At 40.7% G+C, this 17,062-nt stretch overlaps 1 long non-coding RNA gene across 1 annotated transcript; it reads left to right on the top strand.

Moving 5' to 3' along the window:
* The first annotated feature begins 2,364 nt into the window (after positions 1 to 2,364).
* On the top strand, positions 2,365 to 12,841 carry LOC143321714 (uncharacterized). The gene is made up of 3 exons (XR_013077235.1): positions 2,365 to 2,528; positions 7,708 to 11,669; positions 12,080 to 12,841. It is a non-coding gene; the product is annotated as an uncharacterized LOC143321714 (long non-coding RNA).
* The last annotated feature ends 4,221 nt before the right edge of the window (positions 12,842 to 17,062 follow it).

Here is a 17,062-nt window from a genome sequence, read left to right as displayed (position 1 = left end):
AAATGGAAATCAAACAGCATGTTTTAAGTGTATTCCATCAACACGAGTCCATTTTGCCCCATTTATGGCTTCTTTCCTCTTGTTTTACACGTAAATGTGATGCAACCTCAATTGAATAAAAAAATCCTTCAGTGTGGCCTGAGACACACGCACGTACACACTGATAAAAGAATGTGGCCATGTGTATTCCAGACCACCTCTGAATGTGTGTCTGATCGGATCTCAATGCATCCTAAATAGGACTGTCCCCTTCTGATCAGTTCACCCAAAGACACATATTAAAGCTACATGTAAACAGGATCTTTCATACCAGGTTTTGAACAAAGTATGACATTTCCTTACAGTATCTTGCATAATGCTCAAATCACTGTACAGTTAGCACAATAGGAATATACAAGGGTTTTCTAGCCCATAGTGGTGGGATAATAATGTTGAGTTGTCGCAGAGAGAGACATGCTCCTGTGTGAGACAAGACTTTCACTTTCGAATATTTTAGTTGAGACTATTTCAAATCAGGTGGCCCCCATTGTCCATGTAGCCTCATGGTGACCCTGTGTTATGAACTCTATCCTTGTAACCTCACTGCAGTCTTGATGTAATCCTAAGTGCACTTGCATGAAAATATTATTTTAAAAAATACCATAAGCAACAGCCAAGAAATAATGGTGTCTGGCACTGGTAATAACTTAGACAAAACTGGAAAACTAGACCAGGGAAAGAAAATACTGGTGTAATTTGTCTAAAGGAGATTATTAAATAAAAAGACGACATGCCCCAAGGATGACCTAGTAATTAGGAAGCATCTAAAACGGGAAATGTAATAAGAGACAAGAAATGTCATCTGCTAAATATATGTTGGGAAATAACCTAATGGTGTATTACGTCAAGACTTATACAATGTTTAGGGGATGGACAATAGGCGTGGACAAGCACAGTCCACAGTAGCCATAGTAGATCAGAGCTCCTCTCGTGTATCTAGTGTACATGTCGGCATAAAAGTCTTTGCTACCCAGAACTCTGACTCCTGCTGATGATTTCGTTGGACACCAACGAGAAGATTTTCCTGAACAATTGAGCATAGATAAAACCTTGGGGCCTTGGTTCCAATACACCACAATATTTTTTAGCTGTATTCAATTGTTCAGGAAAATCTTCTCATTGGTGTTCAATAAAATCATCAGCAGGAGTCAGAGCAAAGTCTTTAATGTCGACAAAAAAAGAGAGTTGCTCAACATGCACACAAGGTATACCATGTAGTATCTGCTCTTCTGCAGGAAACTCTTACCTCCTGGGCTTGAGGAGTCTTTCCACCCATATATAATGTAAACCTTTAACATAAACACTGAGAGGCCATGACCGTATTAGGCCTTCTCTTATTTTGCAGTATATGCTCTGCCATAACCATATTAGGTCTTCTTCAACCCTTCTGTGTTAGTTGTATGAACACAACTCCCCTATATAATTCAAGTCTGAGATCCTGTATGTGTGTGTTGATTCTATTGGCTGAAACCACCCAGACATAGCATGCTGTCTGAGATGCTGTACTTGCTTTAATAAACCTTTTTATATATGAACAAGACAGTATCGGCGGAGAACTTCTTCATCATCTTCACTTCATCGCTGCATTATTCATACACAACAACCAGAAGAGTTCTGACCTACAATGTCTTGTGCTTTGGTTTTTATACAGTTGGGACTGGTTGTCCACACCCATAGTCCATCCCCTGGGCGTTGTATAAGTTTCTGATGTAATACACCATTAGGTAAGATGACTTTTTTCTTTGAAGCACCTAAAAAGGGAAGTGTGGGCGCTTTCCCCCTGCTGGGTCATCTTCGGGACATGTCCTTTTTTATTTTGTAATCTTCTTTAGACAAATTACACCAGTAGTTTCTCTCTTTGTTCTGGTTTTCCGGTTGTGTCTCAGTTATTGTCAATTCCAGACACTGTTATTTCTTGGCTGTTACTTATGATATTTTTTTAAAAGAATAATATTTTCATGTAAATGCACCTTTATTATGAATCATAAATTAAGGCTACAGTGAGTTTACTAGAAGAAAGATCATATACAGTCAGAGAAGAACACATGACTATGAGTCATAGGAAAACCCCTGATCATGAGTTATTACTTCATGACCCTAACACGCAGCATGGCGCAAAACATTGTTACAAGACATTTTCTTCAGCAAATCACTTATCTTTTACGAAAAAATTATTCCACAACTCCTCTGTTAAAGGCACCGTTGTATTCAAAAGAAGTAAAAGCGGAGCCTGAGCACGGGTCCTCCTCCTGCGGGTGACGTCATGCACTCAACGGGAGACGACCTGCGGAGAGGCAGGACAGGTTCGCTCCCAGTCGTCTTTCAGGCTGACAGTGAGGAGGTCTTCTCTTCCCGCCGGGTGCCACATTACGTTTAAACAGACGAAGTATGGATAATTAAACGTCAGAAAATGGAAAGATATGAGGAGCTACTGTGACTCCGGATGTTACGAGCGCTACAGTGGAAGTTGGACCTCCTTGGGATTCAAAGTAAGTTCGACCCAGAATCAGCACCGCCCCGCTCACCACATGAAGAGCGTGTCCCGGAACTGTGAAACGAGAAAGTTAAAAGATGAAAGCATTACGGCAAAAAAAAAAAAACTAAAGAAAGTTCAATACAAGAACTATAAACAGCCGTAATTGTGATGTTACTGCAATAGCAAGTGGCACCACAGGGTGGGGCCGCGCCTTTGTTTAGTTGTGATGTGCTGTACTGTACAGTACTTCACAGGTCGGCGCACGTCACCGGCCAAATGCTCGATGCTAGTGTTGATAGAGTAATTTAGTAGTCTGTCAGCGAACCAGCTGCTAGCTCTCTGCACCTACACCAGCTGCATCTCTCTCTCTCTCTCTCTCTCTCTCTCTCGCTCTCGCTCTCTCTCTCTCTCTCTCTCTCTCTCTCTCTCTCTCGCTCTCGCTCTCTCTCTCTCTCTCTCTCTCTCTCTCTCTGTGTGTTTGTCGACATCTGTTGGAATACAGTTGGTCAACTGGTCTTCGTCGCTTTCTTGCTAGTGCAGAGAACAGCTGAAGCAGAGCTGGCTTACACTCAGTATGAAGCATCTCTCAGAAAGAGACCATTATATTCTGTAGTACACTTGGCTGGCCTGGCTTAAAAAAAACGTATTTACAAGAACGTATATAAAGATATCATTGTCGCAATTGTTATTGTGATTCAGTGATCACCAGTTAATATCTGATGATTTCCATGAACAGATCAAACATAAGTTAAATATTTCCCTGATCTAAAAGCATTAAGATTTGGAGCTATAGGATATTGGTTGCTATGGTAACAGTGACCAGATGATCATCTCATCTCCAGATGATGCCTGAAACACTGGGTTAATGTGTGGCCATGTGAGGGCTTCATGCTCTGTGGCTTTGGGGTATTTGTGTTCTCCCTAGTTAAGGAGACAGGAGTAGACCAAAAGGGAGGCTCTTGCACAAATTGTAGCCGAAGTGATAAGTCAAAATTGTGTCGAACGAGGTTGAGATCCCTATTCCCCTAACACACATAAGCGCTGTCATTAAAAGGACTTTTATCACCAAGTCCTAGTTATGGTAATGTCATACACAATAACAATAATCAAATTTAAGATGCTGTTATTGTAACTAAAACATGTAATGAAATCATGGGAATAAGAGTGATAGAATCAAGTACAAGGTTTTGTAAGCTGAACTAAGTTCAAGTTGAAAACAATTTATTATCACAGATATGCAATCAAGCCAGTAACTTTCCACACCCTCAAAAGAGGAAGTCGCGTATGCCCCGCAATGAGGAATTCACGCAGGCTGTAGTGGCCTGTACCAATCCATGACAGGGATCAAGAGATTCGTGGAAAATTACCAAAGAAAGGACATGCACACATAAAAGTTGCACCTGCGATCTAATGGTTTGGTGTGCAACAGGACGTGTGCAGTAGAGAGGAGGGATTCAGAGAGAAGGAGAGAATGGGGTTCATATAAACAGGATATAAACATATATAAACGAGTATTCACAGCAAAAGATTTGTGCAGTTTCAGATGATAAACAAATGTAAACAGTCAAGCCAAGTCAAGAGGAGTATGTGAGCAGCCTGACATCACAGAGGAGGACTGAGAACCATTGTTGTGGTAGAAAGAAACCAAGTTTCATGCCACAACAGACCAAAAATTCAGCTGCAACCAATTGTTCAAAGAAAAATCTGCTGGAGACGGGATTCTGAAGAGCAAAAGACTTCATTGGCGACAGTAAGGAGAATAGTTCAGAAATGCACAGAGTAAACACCAGTTGCAATGGTCTGTGTTCTGTCTTATGTTCAGTTTGGTACAGGTTTTTCCACACCTCTGGGACCTCCTCTAGTTTACCTCTAAGGTCTGCATTTGTTAGGCAGTTGACTTGCCTTAGTATTCTCCTCCTATTCTTGGTTAGTGCTCATTCAGCAATAGTGTGTCCCAGATTACACCATTATGTCTTAACCGTTTTAATTTAAATTTTTTTAAAAGCCTCTGTCCTCTTGCAGGATCATAGCTCCGACGAGCTATCGTGCGATTCAAGGTGTGATTGTTTAATAGCTGTTGATTGGTGAGAATGGGTGGGGCATTGACACACCTGCCCGTCGTGACTCATTGGATGGTATGAATGGCTGTTATGATGCCTGGGGAGAGATCTTAGGCCTGCATTGTAAGTGTCTGATAAGTTTGTTTCCTCGGATAGTCCGCTTCGTTTGGGCAGGTGTGAAAGCTCATCCGAACTCTGGTGCGGACCAAACAAGCGAACTCTCGGTTTGCTTGCAAGTGAACCCTGGTTCGGTTCGTATGCAGTGGCTTTCCAGTTTGACATGGATGGTTTCTTTTACTCCTCTTTCAATCCATCGGCCTTCAATGGCCAAAATCTGTATATTGTCCTGAAAAGAATGTCCCTTTCCCCTTGTGGACAGCTGAGTCTTGACATGAGGGTTGGCTCTCCTGTGCTGTGTCATGCACTTATGAAGCATCTGCTTTGTTTCCCCAGTGACAAGTCTGTGCATTCCTCACCGCACCGCACTGCACTGCACTGCATACACTACACAGCCCCGCTTGAAAAATGAGGATTTTCAATATACTCGGCATCCCTGTTCACTTCAAGCCCTGTAACACCCTGAGGCTGAAGCTTGTCCTCCCTGAGGGCAAAACGCCCAGGCATTAGCAGAAACATTGTATTCCTTTTCTGCCCAGCTGAAGAGTTAGAGTATAACTGTGTGTGATTTCTGTTGATGATTCAGTTGCTACTTGAGACCAGCTTTGTTTTGTTGTATCTGCTTTAAGGCAATAAAACCTATTCTACATTGAACTCTAGAGACTGTTAGTGCGTATTGGATTTACACATTGTCAGGCGAGGAGTCAGAACCCATCTTGCTCTGATGAAGATTTCCATTCCATAGTAAGAAAATGACTTAAATGTTAGTTACAAAACAGCTTTGACATAGAATGCTAATGAAGCCCCCTTGGCAGTCTCACAGGACAAGATAATGTGGTCATCAGTTTCTCCGTGTGTTTCCAGTGTTCCTTCATGCCAGCTGTCGCTTACTTTGCACTTTGCTGGCAAACCGTGCAGTAACACCAATGCTAAATTACCCCATGCATTTGTCTCTGCATTATGGACTGTAAATTTAAAGATGGAGTTCATATCAGCGCACATTGGATACACTTTATGCCATTTTGTGATCGCTGCTGTTTTTGATGCAGGGACAATAAATCCTGACACATGTCCTCTATCCATAAAACATATAGATAGAGTGTCTGATTTAGGGAATTATTAGGTTGAAAAATTAACAGTGGTAAAACTGTATTTCATTGTCAAAAGAGGTTGAGATCCCTATTCCCCTAACACACATAAGAACTGAGTAAAAGGACTTTTTCTCACTCGGTCCTAGTATGTGTAGGAGAACAAGAGACCTGCTTCTAACCCCTGCATTCCTTCAGGCGAGCTGGGAAGAAAAGACATTTCAACTACAAAGGGTTACCTATCAGTTAAACTGTTTTCATGGAGATGCTAATGCTTTCTTCCAGCTCCACACCAGTTGAAGGCATTAAAACCATCAGGGTTGACAATTAACAGGTCTCAGAGGCCTCAAGAATCAGATAACACTGACAAGTTGTAAATCAGACATTCCTGGAGCAAACTGTTTTGTGTGTCTGTGTGCTTTCTTTTCTGCCACATCAGGATAATGCAAACTATATGTTTGATTCAACTTCGGATGTTCCCACAGCACTAAACTCACAATTTGTATGGTATCAATGCTTTTCCCATGTTTCTACAAACATGACAAAACTATGACTACAGCATGAGACAGTTATAATTAGCAGTGCTTAATTCACCAAATATAATCTGCCGTTACTTGTTTCTTTGTTCTATTAGTTAGTTATACTATTAGTTATCATGTTAGTATGAGTATTGAAGAATGTTGCCATTAATCAACGAAATGTGTCTGATGCATGTATATTTGTGCCAACATATATGCTGTGAACAATGTTAAAGTGTGATTGAAAATTAATCATTTAAACTCTGTGGTTGACCATAGCGAGAAGCAGATGAGTCCATCGCACGCAACCGTTAATTAATGATTTTTTTCTCTTAGGATTAAATAATAGTGTTCACCTGTAAATCATTCTAAAACAACCATTCCTTGTGACTGGGGGTGATACACACATCCCGATCTCTGTTTGATTCCTTGTTTCTGGAGGAGACCTGTCACTGTTTCATCCAAAAACACTGTCAAATCTTGTCATCAGAAATCTGTCATCCAAATCTGGCAATGACCTCTCTACATAGGAATTTTATAACCGTTTCTGCCTTTTTATGTCTGGCAGGTATTGCTTCTACTTATCTGCTGAAGCGGCCCTAAACTACCAGCATGTATCTCTATCATTGTCTTGGCTTGATCATGTCCACAGTCCATTGTTATGTGTTTGAATGGGTCTTCTGGTATTGGTATTTGTACCAGACGGGTAGTTACCCTTTCTGGACATTGCTTTTAAGATAGACTTTGCATTTAGATATTACATCTGACACCCCTGTCTCTTCCTGTAACTGTCGTTCAAGCTTCGGTGCTGAATTTTACAGAGCGCAAAGTCACCTGGTGTAACTTAATTTGTCACCTCTAATGCCATTTGTGTCATAATTGCTTTAGGGGAGGCATTAGCTGCGCGTTTCGCCTCTTCATCAGCTGCATTGTTTCCTCTTGTTATTAATGTATTATCTTCTCTGTAGGCTGCACACCTGAGGACATTGTTCAGCTTCCCTTATCACTATTTCTGTGTTGTGTTGCTGAATGACAACATATCTTGTTTTCAAACCATCTTGGTCCCTATAGCAGGAACATCAACAAAAACTGTTATATCAGGGTCAATGAATGGGGTTGTACTCATGTCAGGTCGTAATTTAGATAATGTTTCAGCCTCTGTTATACATTCATGTTACTGTCCGTCATTTGGTAGAGGCATGAGATCTGCAGGATTTTTTACATTACATTCTTCTATGGAGCCACAGAACAGTCGAAAGTATTTTTGGTGTCAAGGGGCTGTCAGCACAACTTTATCGTCTGCGATCAGGTTTTTGGTGGGTTAGGGTGATAATAGGGTACCCCATAGTTATTTGTCACTCTTTAAATTAGTGTTTTAAAATACTTACAGTTTTGAATTTCTCTTTCAGGAAAGTTGCCTCTTCAACTGACTACAAGGCTTAACGGAGGACAAAAATGCAGTCTTGTGCATGGATAAATGGGAAGTACCTACAGGTTGGACCACCCACCCAATTCTCACAAGCTGCCTCTCACGTTACCCATGACTCAATGTGGAATCAGCAAGATGGGACAGCAAGTAACTCATGGCAGCACGGGACATCAAACACAGGTGTACAACCACCACAAAGTGCTCATTACAACTTTTATGATGGAGCTTACTCTAATGGACACATGTCAAATTTTCAGACCTTAGCAGTTCCTCATCAAGCAATTTCTTCTCACCAGCTAGCTGAAGGGGAGACTAACACTTATTATAACAGAGTGTTACAGGGCAATCTGCAAAACTCATTCGCAAATACTCAAAGTGAAAACCCTCTTTTGCTGCTCACTAATGGACTTCGTGTTACCTCTCAGCAAAATTGTTATCGTAATTCTGGATCAATCAGTCCATCGACCCAGAGTCCATCCAACATGATGAGGGCAAAGTCCACATACCCTCTGCAAGACACGTCAGTGCACTGGAGCCAGCAGGGTATAGTACATGGGAAGCAATCAGGAAGGACACAATATGGGAATGTTGCACCTGATCTCCAACGTTGTAGTGTCCTGAAAAACTTGCTTCAAAATGGAAATGGAGAGTCGACTAAACCCATTTCAGCATACACAACAACAGCTACCTCACTTCCATATGAACAAGTGGTTTGCACCAGCACATTAGTGTCTACCACTGCATACAACAGACAGAGTGCTCAGTCTTTCAGAAACAAAAGCATCACTACAAGCTCATCATCAAGTGAACAGATTTTGCATGTTTCCAGCACAGGTCCAAAAACTCAACAATATCCTTTTTATCTCAACTCAATACATAACAAGAGAAAAGAGGCCACCCGCCGTTTCCTGTCAAAAACAAACAAGCTTCCCCTTAATCCTGCTAATACACAAGAACAAATGCTCAGCCCCCAGATGATTGCAAGAATTGTGGACAATCCGTGCAAGTCATTCAGTGATGGCTCAGATGGTTGTTCTCCAGTCTACACTAGTTCATCATACAGAGGGAAACAATTTATGTGTGATGTCAAAATGACAGACTCAAATGAAAATATGCAACCGGTGACATCGACTGTCACTGACAGCTACAACTCAAATGCCTCCCAATCCTTACCACTCAATTCTGAACTATCTTTGCAAAAAACTACCCACAGTGTTATGTCAAGAACACGGCACACTTTGGATGTCCCACAGCAATGCTCTGTACCAAATGTCTTCTGTGTCAGAGCAACAGCAGAGGGAAGTGGAAATGGAGGTAACGTAGGCAATGTAGTTTTTCCTAGAAGTAACGTGGTTTCAGAACAGAATCAAGTTGGATCATTAAATGATGCATCTCAATTGATGAAACTGTCAGAGAACATTTCACCACAGAGAGATAAGACTGAATCATCTGTAACAAACCATTGTGAAATGCTTGATATACTAGAAAAGCTTTTATCAGTCAAGGCAAATGACACCTCCATTCACTCATCTCCTGGTCACACAGGCACGAGAGCTGTTGCTGTTGTGCAGCCATTGTCACAGGAAAGCTACCAGGTTTCCAGCAAGCAAACTTCTTCTGACAAGATAAGTCAGTCGGCTGAGCATACTGCAACAGATGAATCGTCAAGTAACCTTCAGGAATTATTTATTTCAACAGCTGTGGCAAATAACAAAAAGGCTCCACATTTGAGGGAAGGATCTGATCTTTACCAAGAAAATCCAAATCAAATAAGGTCCAATAAATCAATCAGCCATTCAGCAGCATCCAATGATGGTACTTTAATGTCATCTTCAGATTCAGATGTGCATCAGGACATGTCACAACAGTTATGCACAGACGACACAGGATCTGAACCAGTTATTAACATGCAAGTAGACCAGCATGTTGCACCAAGTGCTCAACAATCAACCTCTGAAGTGCCAGTTAGCCAAAGTGGTGATAAGGACCAAAGTGAGGATCCAACTGATCCAAAGGCCTTTGAGCTTTCCTCAGTTCCGACAATCCCATGGACAGCTGCCACATTAAGGAAGTTGATACAGGATAATGAAAAAGCTCAGATGAAGCTCAGAATGAATTGTATGAAGTTTGATTCTGCAAACAAATTAGTAAGCCTGTTTTGGAATAGTAACGTTAAAAACTTGGCATGTAAGCTCAAGACAGGCTGGTACAAATATGTAATGGCTGATACTACAGCATTCTGCAGTGAACATGTAACATCAGACTCTGTCATCCTATCACAAGTGAAGCCCAGCTTTGGGAAGCAACTCAACAACTACCATGTCCTCGAACATAATGCAGCTTACTCAGAACTTCCTTACAAATCCTCATGGTTGAATGTCAATGAGCAGTTAGATGACATTGATAAAGAGTTTGGCTTCCCTGTTTCTTTGTCCCATCGTCTTCACATGATTGATAGCCTACCAGATCAGGTCAGGACAGCCAACAGCAATCTTGCATTAATTCTAAGTGAGGTACCAAACAAGGGCTTGTCACAAACAGAGCTGGAATCAGTTGACATTGGTGAAGAAAAACAAGCCTCCACTATTGACTTGACTTCAACACAAGCTGCCTTTCCTAATGAAACAGACAGCCCCGATTCCAGTGACCCATATTACTCATTTGAAATCCAAGTGTTGCCTCCAGAAGAGGCTAAACGTATCTTTGAGCAAGTACAAGGCAAGATGCCACAAAGTAAGGACACGGACAGTCAGTCAGAGAGAATCATGAATAGCTCTGTGGAGGGTGTGCAACCCAAAGCTATAGATGTCATGACATCTAGTCGACCTGAGCTATGCAATAAACTCACTCAAACCACCGCCTTAACTGACAGTGATCACAAAACTGACTCTGAAGTGTATTGTATACGTGGCCAGTTTAAATCTGAAGGAGGTACGCAGTCCTGTGCTTCAGTCAGTAGTGGCAAAGAAAGTGAAAATCTCCCCAGCAGTGAAAGTGAAGTTGCAAGCCAGATTTCAGAGCTTGGTGGCCAGACTCAGTTGACATGTACAGATGAGGCAGTGTTATCATTGGAACCTGAAGAAGAACAAGCTCAAATTAGTACAATGGCTGCCCTGCAGACAACTTTCAGCCTCAGTGGTAGACATGAAACAGTTGAAAGAAAGCGGAAGAGATTAAGCAATCATGATAGATTTTTTCCATCCCTTAAATCAAACAAATGCAAACCCTCTGCCGATGTGGATTCACAGCCTTCAACACGTAGGAAGGTTCTAATTGATACCACGAAAATTGAACCTTTAGCCTCAAACACTAGAACTGCACAACTGGTACTGTTTGGCTCAGCACCACAAGACACATGCTTTTTAAAAGGCAGCAAAAAGAAACACCTTTCATCTTCAGAGGCTGCATCTTATGGATTACCAAGACCTCCAGAGGTTCTCACGATGATTCTCAGTCCACCGAGAAAGCCTTGTGAAACTGTCCCAGCAGGGAAATATTCACTCAAACGATGGATTCAAGGAAAAAGGAGAAGTTTTCCACCAACTAAAATTAGGTGCAGAAACAAAGTGAAATCACATAAGCGAATCATTGGGTCTTTATCAGTGGTGAGCCTGAAGAAAGCTCAAACTGTTGGCACCACCAACAATGAGGAGCTGCCAGTTTCTTCTGAAAGGAGGATCTGGAAACAACATACGCAGCGCTGCCCAAGTCTGAGGAGGAGGACCCTCTCTAATGGACTCAAACCCAGAGAGGAGAGGACAAAGAAAGATGCGGTCACACTCAAACAGCCTGCTGATCAAGAGAGAAGCAGCACTGAAAATGGAAGCCAAGCTGTCATTCCCCTCCAAGACAATTATGTCCTGAGCTTCACAGTGTTACCCAAAACCTTCAACTTCAAAGAAATATCCAATGGGAGACAGAACACCAATGATCATGCTGCAAGTAAGTCATAATATTGAGATTTTAGAGGTGGTGCAGCAGTTTTAGTATTACTCTTCCAGAAAGCTGGGACTTGCAAGAGGGGGATTAAAAAGGCCTGGTCAAAATCCATGATTTGTTGCTCCTGTCCCAACTTGTTTGAAATGTGTTGCTGGCATCAAATTCAAAATAAGAATATATTACCAAAAAACAATTAAGTTGATGTGATACAACATCGAATTAATTGTATTTGTACTGTTTTCAATTGAGTATATGTCAAAAAGGATTAGCTTATTCGACAACATAGTGCTGATGGTGGTGCCCAGAAGGAAACTTCGTATTTATCTAGACTGGTCATGTCATGCATGAACAGACTCATCACAGAATGATTCCTTTTTCAACTAAGCCTTATTTTGTTGTTGTTCTTTTTTCAGATAAGAGTGCCCTTGTTGAAGTGAAACACAAGCAGCCCAACATAACTGCCATGACAGAAAAAGGTTACAAACACAAGTAAAACATGGACGAATTCTTCATACTTTTTATTGCTTTGTTATTCTTCTGGAAACGACTATACAGTTTTACCTGATTAGTATGACTGAACTCCACGGTAGATACATGGGATCAAAATCCAGAGAAGTATTGTCCTCTACGTTTGCCTTGCATCCCTAAGACCTCCAAATGCTTCCACAAATTTCAGAAGAAATACATGGAGAAGACACAGCATTCCCTGGATAAGTAACATGACAGGCAGAGGTTCCTTGGCAACAGAGACAGTGGTCAAAGATGTTACTACTGAATATCAATCATCAGTTGTTTACGTGGCTGTTACACATTTTAAATCATCCACTACATTCCTCATGTCTTAAAAAATATTTCATGCAAAAACTTTACTGTGGACTGTATATTACAGTGAAAGATTTATATTTTCATATTTTTCTACATTAAGAATATTGTTACACAGTATTTGCAGCTTATTTTTGTAAGAAACACACAATATGACACAGTTTTTTAAGTACTGTGCTATTTTTTTTATATTTCTTACATTAAATATTAAATAAAATGACAAAACTACATTTAAATTGATTTACAAGAGCTGAGTAGGTCAATGTGAGCTGTCTTGTATGTATGGAATCCAGGAAAGTGACCTGTGTCCTGGCTCTTGTCTAAATGTGTCTTAGTTCATCTGAAACCATCCCCCAAACTGAGCAGGACAAAGATGTTGTTGTATTGTTTACTTTCACTGTTTGACAGATATGTAAATAAATGAACCTGTTTACAGTTTTTGAGGCGTATTGTATGGCTTCCATTGATCCGGGCATCATGAATCCTTAATTGAGCTCTCGTGTTCCTGCCTTCAACTGAAGTATCCCTTAATCCAGCATTATTTGTTGAATGTATGTTTAATATAACAATGTAATGATAATGTGTGATTCTCATATACACTAAAAAAAAACAAAACAAAACAGCAAATTGTATAAATACAAGCATACAGGTTATCAAACGATGTTCTGTCCCTACAGAGTATTACTACAACAAACCAGCCTGCCCAAATGTTGTTTCTTACTGGAATAGCGCCAGTGGTAAACCAAAAGCATCAACTCCTATGAGAATTTGGTCTGATGTTGCAAAGGCAAATCCAGCAAGAAATCCAATGAGAGAGCACTGACACTCACTCCATCAGCTGAACTCACTGCACGGTCAAACACATGGTAGCGATCACATACCATGTGGTACTGATGTGGGATTTTAAGTTAAAGGCGACCACACTGGAACTTTACTGAAAAACACTGGAAAATATGATGTTGAAATTAGATTCATGTATGAGTTGAGTGAGTCTGAGTGATCTCAGCCCATAGGTTTATAAAATGCAAAAGTAGAGAATAAAGGCAAATTGACCAAAGCTCAGAATAAATCCAGGCTTGTTGAGGCATGACACAAAATTGCTGACTGTTTTTTTTTTTTTTTTTTTTTTAAATGCAAGGTCATTGGCAGTCTGCCACAATCAGATCAGAAAAATGCTGACTGATTTTACAAAGTTGGCGAGGTCGTTGGTAATCTGCCATAAAAGCCCAAAGATAAATCTAATGGTGGCACAGGCGGCTCAAACTGGATTTTAAAAGAATGGGTTGTTGTTGCTTGGGAATGGGAAGAAATCAAAGGAGGAGTCTTCTAGAGTATATGAAGAGCTGAAGAAGACCTGAGAAGAAGAGTGTTTTGTGTGTCACGTCAAACTTTGAAGACCTTGTGTAGACGATTTCTGGAACTCTTGATGAAGACACCAATAATTGATCCAGAACTTTTCTGATGCCAACCTAATCTTAACCAAGACCATTGGAGTAGAAATCCTCACCGGGGCCAGGTGGAATCAGCAGACCCCTAACCACACAATTTGTAAATGGACCAACAGTCTTTAAAATAGGTTTTATTGCCTTAAAGCAGGTACAACAGAACCAAGCTGGTCCTGGGAAGCTGCTGACACAGAATCAGAAAGGAATTTCTCTTATCCCATCAATGCCCTTGACTGCACATAACGCTTTTGATACACCACCTCCCACATTCCATTCCAGATATAATTCCAGACATAAAACATGTTTATCTCTTTTCTGTCCACACAGAACATTTCCACTCTCCCACTACATTTCCATCAACCCTTGATACCAAGTGAAGTATTTCCACCTCTGTGTGTGTGTGTGTGTGTGTGTGTGTGTGTGTGTGTGTGTGTGTGTGTGTGTGTGTGTGTGTGTGTGTGTGAAAACTTTTGGATTTTTGGATTCATGTAGATTATAGAAATTTGGAGAAAAACAAAGCAATGTTTTTATATACCAGTAATAGTAATACAACTTGACTTCTGTGCACCAACTTTCCTCAAATGGCTCGTAGAACAGGCAGTTTAAGAAGAGGACGGGAAATGACAGTGAGCATGAATTGGAAAGACTCTCATTCACCCGGGTCATGGTACTTCTAGGTGTTGAGAAGGCAACTGGACTTGCTTGAGGTTCTACAAGATGTTTCAGGCATTTATCCTTGGCCAACAAGATCTGCGTCATATTAACTTGTCAAAGCTGGTTGACCAGCCTGACTAAACTGGTACAGCTGGGTGACCAGCAGAACCAGCGTGATACCGGCTTCAGACCAGCTGGTTTCTTCAGCAGGAGAATTAATGGATGGACCTCTGTTATTACATTATTACATGTGGTATAATACACAGGGGTCAATTTTTTTCAGGTCTCACACACAAGTTTCTTTTAAGTCCTGACTGATGAAACTCAGGTAGAGTCGTGTTCATTTTATTTGCAGTAAAAGGTCCAAATCCACTGGTGCCCCTACTCCTATGAGCCTCCAGGGGGTTTCTAAACCTGCACAATTTGCACCTTTTCTTTTGTTGATCTGTTTTTGCTACTTGGTTTTTACTGTACAAAACAAAAACAAAAAAACATTGTTTTTCAATTTACCTCTAAAATGTTTAAATGCCATATGTTGTGGCTCCACTGGTCTAACAATCAGAAACTCAAACTGCATTTGGCTTGGTTCTTTTTGTTTTACAAACTTTAATCTATTTTCTTTTTTTATTTTATCATGCATAACCCTTCGTTGTGAAATATTAATAACAATGATTACCAACAGATTATTGTGATTTTACAATAACCTGAATGTCTCATTTAAAATCATGATTACATCAACACCATTTGATTATGAATCTAAGAAAGCAAAAATGGGTTCATGCATGGTTTTCACAGTAAATTTTTGTGGTTGTGACCCAGCTAATTGGCAAAAAGCTGCACTTTAGCAGGTTTAGACTGATGGGCTTGTTGCTATGATGACAATACCAGATGAATTTCAAACCAGTTTAGAAAAACAAAAAGGTCAAAATGTCAACATTCTGACATGTTGACAGAAAGGTTAGCTACCAGAAGATCTGAGTTAATCTCAAAAACAGCTGGATAACACACTTATCTGGTTTCACAGTCGCCTACAGGCCCGGGGTGTAATCAATCTGTCTTTATTAATCCCGCCCTGAAAATGTGGAGTGAGATCCGGTTGCTGTTTCAAACCAATTTGCTGACTAAATAAAGGCTATTTCCCCTTGCTCTGCTTTTACACTACTCACAAAAAGTTATGGATATTTGGCTTTAGCGTGAAATTTATGGAAAATGTAAAAAGTTCATGCTACAGTGATATTATATCACGAAAGTAGGACATTTAAGTAGAAGAATGCAATGGTGATTTCCTCATCTCAAGAAATTTATTGATACAAAAGCCAACAACAGTGGTGGGTATACCACAACAAAAAATGTCAATGTCTCAATAACTTGTCATGTGCCCTTGAGCATCAATTACAGCTTGACAACCACGTCTCATGCTGTTCACAAGTCGATTTATTGTCTGCTGAGGCCTGGCATCCCACCCTTCTTGAAGGGCGGCCCTCAGGTCATTGAGGTTCTGGGGCACAGAGTTACAAGCCTCTACACAGAGACTCAGCTGATCTCATTGGTTTTCTATGGGATTCAGGTCTGGAGAAAGTGCAGGCCACTCCATTTGAGGTACCCCAGTCTCCAGCAGCCGTTCCCTAATGATGCGACATGGTCGTCAGTTTGGGATGTGGCCAAAGGACGTCCTTTCTGTGACTCTTTCAGTCTCTCTGTACCTCTGTTGCAACCTGTTGATGACACTCTGTGACACTCTAAGCTCAGTGGCCACTTCCCTCTGTGAACATCCTATTTGGAGCCTCACAATGGCGAGGTACTGTTGATCAATTTTTAGACGTCGTCTTGGTCTCATGATGTCAAAATGTGAACAGCATGATGAAGAGGACTGTTTAAATACCAATTCTAATTGAACCAGGAAATTTATTGGTCAATTCATGGATCAAATACTGAATTTTGCCGTTCAGGTCTTTATTAGAGAGCAGCAAGTTGCGTAAAAAGTACTGAAACATTGAACAGTTGGATGTATGCATTCAAAAGTTTAGAGAAGGTCAAATTAAGTTCACCTGCAAAGGTTATAGTGCATTTTAGGTTCATCCTAAAATTTCACCTGAAAGCCGAGTATTCCTAACTTTTTTATGAGTAGTGTATGTGCCTGAAGAACAATCATTGATCACTGCATGATCCACTGTTGTTGCTGTGGGACACATAACATATTGCACTGTTGATTTTCAGACACCAGGAGGCGTTGTTGATCTATGTTTTAAAGAGAAAGTAAGAGGGAACAACAGATATGGACTGCAATGATTTCATCAACAGAAGAATGACTAGAAGTAACGTAGACCAAACCTTTGTTTCTTCATCACTTGATGACTACTGTTTTCTCAGTTTTATCATTATCATATAAAGTTTATATCAGCGGTTATTACAGCTAAGTCGAAAATTTGACGACGCAAAAGGCCTGAGTCCACGTCCTGATGGATTAAAACAACA

The sequence above is a fragment of the Chaetodon auriga genome, chromosome 6 (genome assembly GCF_051107435.1).
Source record: "Chaetodon auriga isolate fChaAug3 chromosome 6, fChaAug3.hap1, whole genome shotgun sequence".
In the NCBI taxonomy this organism is placed as follows: Eukaryota; Metazoa; Chordata; class Actinopteri; order Chaetodontiformes; family Chaetodontidae; genus Chaetodon; species Chaetodon auriga.
This window is presented reverse-complemented; position numbering and strand designations above follow the sequence as displayed.